The following is a 7,338-nucleotide window of genomic DNA, read 5'->3' on the forward strand; positions in this document are numbered from 1 at the left end:
ATTCACATAATGACTAATGTATGGTTCAGCTCACTGTGCTAGCACAAAAACACTGTAGCACCCAAAACAAAATATCAAATTCAAGCTATTGTACTTTTCGCTGCGTCTGGAAGCACTATAGCTCGCTCCGTTGGTTGGTCCCCAAATGGCTCCCCACCTCTAGCAGTCACATTTCCCCCCTAAAAGGCTGAAGTTTGGCATGGAGGTCAAGTGTGTGTGTTTATGTCAATTGGCAAAAGGTGGTATGCATGGCAGTTTGAGATATGAGTGGCCTATAACAAAAAGGTGTATCATTTCAAAACAGATTCACACAACTGGCCAAAGAACACGCACACACAGATAGCCACACATACAGGTACATACACTCACACACACCATTTAGCCACGCCCCCTTTCATGTAGATTTTGTCAGACTTCCTTGTTCATTGGTGAAGGTTATCCCTGCCGCCTATACTGCTGTCACACCCTCTTCCATAACTCTTGAACTGTTCTCATAGACTTGCAGGAGGGGACCCAGTAGAGAGTAGCCACAGGTCCTTTTTAAAAACGTGTTAACTTTAAGAAGCATGTTTGGACCCAGCAAAGGTCCGCTGTAGATATGCTCTTACAGTTGTGTTAAGCTCAAAGATAATTTGAGGACACCTGAATTTGATGTCATTATTACTGTATGTGTATAACTCTTTAAAGGTTGTCTTACTATTGTTTTTTATTTTTCAGAATGCAAACATGGGAATGACAAGGTGTATCAGTTTGATAGAGTTATTAGAAAGAGAACAATTAAGGTATGCACATTTTACTTGCTTACATTTCACATATGCACTTTGATAGAGGCAAGACTGCTGAAATTAACTTCTAAATTAAAGTATACCTTTAAGTGGTCTAAAATACTTGCCAGTTGTAAAATCAGTCCATGGTTGGACTTGTTGGTGGACTCCGAGTAAACAGGGAGGTTTCAGACAGGCAGCAGACAGGCAGCAGCCATGCAGCGTAGGGTGGCACGGTGGTGCAGTGGTTAGCACTGTTGGCTTTTTGGGGGGGAGACCCCATTTGCTGCCTGTCTGAAGCTTCCTCGTTTTCTCAGAAAATGCCCAAATCTCCAACCACAGAACTCTGTAAGTAAGCTAATGTTTATGCATTGTTTACAATACTTGTAAGTAAGCTAATGTTTATGCATTGTTTACAATACTGGCAAATATTTCATACAAATTAATGTAAAGAATGCTGGGCTATCAGAACTATCCCTTTAAGGTGGTACCTTTACTCTGGCTGTTTGAACATAGATACATATTGCTGTCTGTTTACCCCATCTCCCTTTTTCTTTTCAGAATGGCAAGAGAGAGGTCCTGGTGAAATGGCTACCTTGCAAGAAATGGTCATTTGGGGGAGAGCCAGTAGGAGCTAGGCTCTGGTATTGAAAAGTGGTGATACATTCGCTATAATTGTAGCAGATTACATTATTCATGTTCTTTACACTTGTATATAGGGAGGCAAAGTTAACATCACCAATTATGGTTTGGTTTTTGACAAATATAAACCATGCGGGTATTTTCCTCATTTCCCAAAAGCATGATAATACTAAGATGATGGTAAAATGCATCTTATGAAGCTTCTTCATATGGATTGTTCCTGAAGCATATATGACCTACTGTGACTTCTAGAATAATCACAGCCACATGTTCCAACAACAAACTAGAGACATAGGTCATTCTGATGACCCTCCCTCTTTTCTTGATCAGAGTGGATGCTGTTATAACACTATAACCATTATGCTGTTATAACATTACAACCATTAATTAGTAATGGTTTTGGAATGAGATGTTGTACAAGCAGGGGTCCACATATTTTTGGCAATATGGTGTAATTCTTTGACATCAGATTTGGGGTCGTTTGAATGTTCACCCTGACTTAATGGCACAAGACATGGTTACATCACCCTTATAAAATGTTCCTGATATTCTGCTGCATATTCTATTCACGTTCAATTGCCTTCTCCTAAGACTTCTGTGTGTCTGTCTTTCAGCAACAAGAAATGGGCAAACACCTGGGAACCAGAGGAACAGTTCCTGTCATAAGGCAGTGTCTGGTGGGGGGGGGGTCTTTAAAATGTACAAATGTTTTTTCATTTTATAAATAAAAATGAACTACAAAGCCTAAATAACACTGTTTGGAACATGATTATCCCCAGTGCAGTGCTACCTCTTAGAACAGATTAAACAATTCCATTCTACTGTAAATCAGTGTCGATGTATACAAGTCATTTTCAGATTATAGTAACATTTATTTATTGTTATTTTTTTCTTGGCTGAAGGAATACCTTTTAATTAAATTTGATTTGGCAAATTGAAAATGACAATGTAATTTACATCACAGTAGCACTTCAGGTCCATCTCCTGAAGTCGGGGTCGGGGGGGGGGGGGGGCAGGGGTTGGGAGGATATCCATATCCTACGACTAGTCAAGATGAGATAAAATAGCCTTAGTATTAGGGTAAATGGGAAATGCTCTGTACCTGTAGACAGGTGATGTCATCACCAGACATCTAGTGTAGAAGTTGGTGGAGGCACGGATACCTGGGAGCATGGGCAAGGAGGATACAGGTCATACAGAAAAACAACAGATGATAGCCTACTTCAAGATTGTAACCTAGTACCATTTTTGTTGTTGCTAGCCAGTTAGCTACCTTGTCACTGATAATAAACATATAATGTCAATCATTTAATGAAAATAATCGCAAGGGGAAATCATGGTTGATCTGGAAAGGCTTTGGAAAGGTATCATTCGCAATGCTTTATGGGATGGGTAGTTCCTTCTTTCTTAAAATAATTATGTACAGTCTTGTGTACCCTTGCCTTTTTTCAGTTTTTCCCAGTGTTTTTTTGCTCAGAATCAAATGTATTAAGGTCATGAGTCATCAGATCCCCGGTTGGCTTGGTTCCAGGTTTAAAACAATTTATATAAGGATTTTCGGAAATGTCAATGGAGAAAATGAATGCGAAATGTACTTCCGGATCCGAAGCCCCCTCAAAAAAGGGGGGTCACTGTTGCGCGTCTGGTGGTCGCACTAGCTTGTGGGTAATGTAGTATTTATCCTTGACATGTCATGGCGAATAAAAATGCTAAAACGAGCTTGATATCAAATGAACTTGTGGCTTCATACAGACTTTTGGAACACATCATGCTAGCCTAACATTAGTCATTATTAACACGTATCATTTAGACTGGCTATTATCACTTATCATTTTAGACTATATAGTGACTATATCTAGCTATATATATCTAGTCTAGCTATTGCTGGCTAACGTTACACGTATGTTATTTTAGCTCTCACCTTGTAACAATTAGCTGTAGGCTAGGCCTATCAGTATCGCAGTTCCAACTGAAGATTATTGACAGCGAAGAAAACAGTGACGATGACAATATTGTTTCTGTTGTTGTTATTAAAATATGTTCTCCGTTGGTTGTTAAGTCGTGACGTGTTTCCGGGTCCAAAGTTGGCTGAGGCGCTGTCTTCGAAATGCCGCAATAATAATAATAATAAATTATATTTATATAGTGCTTTTCCGAGGCTCAAATACCCTGACAATATGGGGGAAACGGGAAAGTGCTGTGTCCCTTGTTGTATGAATAGATCCGACCGGTCTCAAAATGTAGCCTATAATTAATGCAAGTGCAATCGGTCTAACGTTACTCATTCTCGCAGTTCCAAATGAATGAACGTTGAAGCGCACTGCCGTCGGGTTGTAAAATAGCCTAGTTTGATAGGCCTATTGACAGCGAATAAAACAGTGAAGATGACAATTGTTTCTGCTGTTGTTATTAAAATATGTTCTCCGTTGGTTGTATCTCAAAATGTGGCCTGTGCAATTGGGATAATAATTAATGCAATAATAATTAATGCAAGTGCAATTCAAAATGGAATAATCCCGAGAGCGCACATAACAGGCGCGCGCTTTCAGAACGAGCTACCCCAATCTCACGTCGGAATTCGACGTTTGGATGCGATGGACAAACGTCGAATTCTGAAGTCTGCTGTGTGGTTGCATAGGGCTACTCCATAATACTACAATCTACACAGCCACCACTGTAGTGCTTATTTGATTCATTATCAGACGTGCTTCCTACAGCTTTTACATTTCTACAAATATCTCCAAATAGTATTCACAAATTCGTGTGTATACCCATCATTCACCCAAGTCCCATGCACATTGTCCCTGCGGTGTCTCAGATAAACCGTGTGAACGCGACGGGACATTATTTTGTCACATACGAGCCGACGGAAAATCAGTCAATTACAGACAATTATACAATCGGGCCTATACAATTGAACATGTTAATAACTTCACTTATAAGACCCCCCTTTTTGAAGACTCATTTCATTTGTATTCACATTGAATAAAACAATGTAGGTTATTTTAACATCTTTATGGGCATACAATCGTTAGGTTTTTCAGTCATGAATTCATGTTATGTTAAGAGTTACGAGAAAATTAGCTATGCTTTGAGAAAACGTGTTAAAGCGATAGAGAAAAACTGTCATTAAGAATGAAGAAAGGGGATAATCAGGGTCGTCTTATATTCAGGTCAATACGGTTGTCTCTGATCACTGCACCTGCTTTTAAAATGACCTCCCTCTGGTCCCTGCTGTTTTTATATACTGTTTTATATACTGTATATTATTGTAATGTTGTTGTATTTGTTAGGATGATTTTAAATTGACCGTTGTTGTTTGTATAGCCTACTCATGTTTTATATTGTATATACTGTGTTGTGTGTTGGACTGACTTGCCTCTCTTTTGCCTCTTCTTTACCAGGTCGTTATTGCAAATGAGAAGCGGTTCTCAATTGACTTACCTGGTTAAATAAATATTAAATCGCCGACCTCAGCCGTTGTCTGAATGGCAACCTACAATAATACTATTATTATTATTAGCATTAGGTTAATCATTGACTTATTAAGCTGTATAGCCTAAAGGGGTGTGATCCTGTTGAAAAATCACCATGGACGTCTGGATATTGAATCGCCGACCTCAGGCGTTGTCTGAACCAAACACGAGGTTGGCAAGTGGCAAGAAACGACATGTGGTATGTCTCTCTGTCTCTCTCGCTGCATGATTTAAACCGGTTCGGCTACATAGAGTAAATAGACCGATGATCAAATACCATCTGTCTAAATAGTCTATTACTGTAGCCCTACTGTCATTTCCCATCTGCGCAATCTTCCAAATTCGATCAAACATTTTTCATCGCAGGTGACTACAGGTAGGTCTAAATACGCGCTTTAGTTCAATGAAGATCTTTATAATGGTTAATTGTTTTGGTTCAGGACAGTTTTGAAATGTCACAATAACTCTGTCTTATCCGACATGTAGAATAGTTTCGGGACTTTAAAACAATAGGCTGTTTTCCTAATGTAATGCATTATTGTCTTGACATGTTATATTTAAATGTAAAATTGCATGTGAAAAAATAATTTTCAAGATGCTTAGCAAGTTGTTTTTTAATTAGAAAGACAAGGTGATTGTGTTCATTTTGGCACTGTATTGGAGAACACCAATACTTATTCAAAGTTGTTGTTGTTTTTATCGCAGCTGAGACTAGGCCTAAATATGCGCTTTACATTGATGTATTTATCATGGTTAATTGATATCATTGATTGTCAGTGTTTGTTTCAGGATATATGGGCTCTTTACATATCCTACATCATAGACTTACAGTCGTTTTCGTAATGGATATAATGCATTATTTTCTTGATATTCTAATGAGTCATCACTAAGCAAGTCGAATAAGAAAGATAAAAAGGTTAACCAGAATTGTGTTAGTTTGACACTGTATTGAAGAACTGTGAAATTAATTCCAACGACTGTATAAAGTGTAAAGCTGTTTGTAGGTCCATGGAAGATTCATTGTGTTTCCTGGAAGAATCTTTTCAGGATAATTTTCTCTTAACTCTTAACACACATCCCAAAACTCACACACAAAGCACTAAACTCCACAAATCTGTTGCAAAAGCAAACACTGCATTCAAAATAATGTTATGTCTTCTCAGAATGAAAATGTGTCATCAAATGGCACACACACGCACACACACACACACACACACACACACACACACACACACACACACACACACACACACACACACACACACACACACACCATCAAATGAATAGACACTTGTAAGAACCAATTGAACACTGATGTGCACAATGGAAAACACTATGACCAGTGGAAATATAAGACTATGATAAGATTATCAGTAGGCCTTTTGCATTTTCAGTGTTACACTACATGTACAGTAGCCTATTATGAACTGTTATGTTTTCATACTCAAATATAAAACACACAAATACAACAATTACACTTGAAATACTGAAATACTGTACACATCTCAGCAATGACAGTTGGATTTGTAAAGTCTTCTTCATACAGAACAAACAATAGAAAAAAGAAAATAAGCCTTGTGCATATACACAAAGGCCACAAGACCAAGTCGACATCACAGGCAATGTTCTCCCGGGCCAAGCAGAGGGTAAAGTATCACCTGGCATGACAAATCCAGCCCTGATATACTTAAGATATATTTCAACAATGGAGAGCTCATCTTGACATTGCTACATTGGTGCCAGAAGTGGGATGGCGTCTGTGAGGCCATTGGAGAGGTGTATACACATGAGGGAGTTGGTATAGTGAAGCGTGAGGGCACGCTCTCCCCAACGGAGGGGATAGTGTAACAACCCGGGTAAGGCCCGTTAGCAGCTCCGCCAAGGAAATTAACTCTCTTGGTGTTGTAGCTAGCACAGCCGGTTTGTAAGCGGAAGGTCGTGAGTTTGATACCTGCTTAGGGCAAACAACTCTACCCCGTCCTTTGCTACAATAGTTCCGCCTGGGTGCTATCGGCATTTGGTATTCCCCCCCCCCCCCTGTGCTCTAGACTCTGCGACATACCAGCGTCATGTCCAGTGGGTGTACTTGTACATCAAGCTGCCTCACGCTACTGAAACAGGAAATAGGCACCTGCTCCTATGGGCCATTAGGCTCGAGAACCATCGTTTTTCAAGGCTACTTACTCTACACTTAATTTCTCTCTGCCATCCCATCTTCCTGTGCCCCCCCCTGCAGTACTCTCATGCCCCCCTAGGATGGTGCACCTCACAGATTTTTGAGTAAGACTAACTGTTAAATTAACTAGCTTGCTAGTCCACATAGGCTGTTGTATGTTACTACCGTATTATAGTAAATAAGAATCAGTTAGCTAGAAGGTAGCCAGTATGCCGGTTGTCTTTGTAACAAATTGGGTAACAGAAAATGTCCTGAATGATTGTATCAGACTAAATTCCAC

The sequence above is a fragment of the Nansenia antarctica genome (genome assembly GCF_963989245.1).
Source record: "Nansenia antarctica genome assembly, chromosome: 7".
NCBI lineage: Eukaryota > Metazoa > Chordata > Actinopteri > Argentiniformes > Microstomatidae > Nansenia > Nansenia antarctica.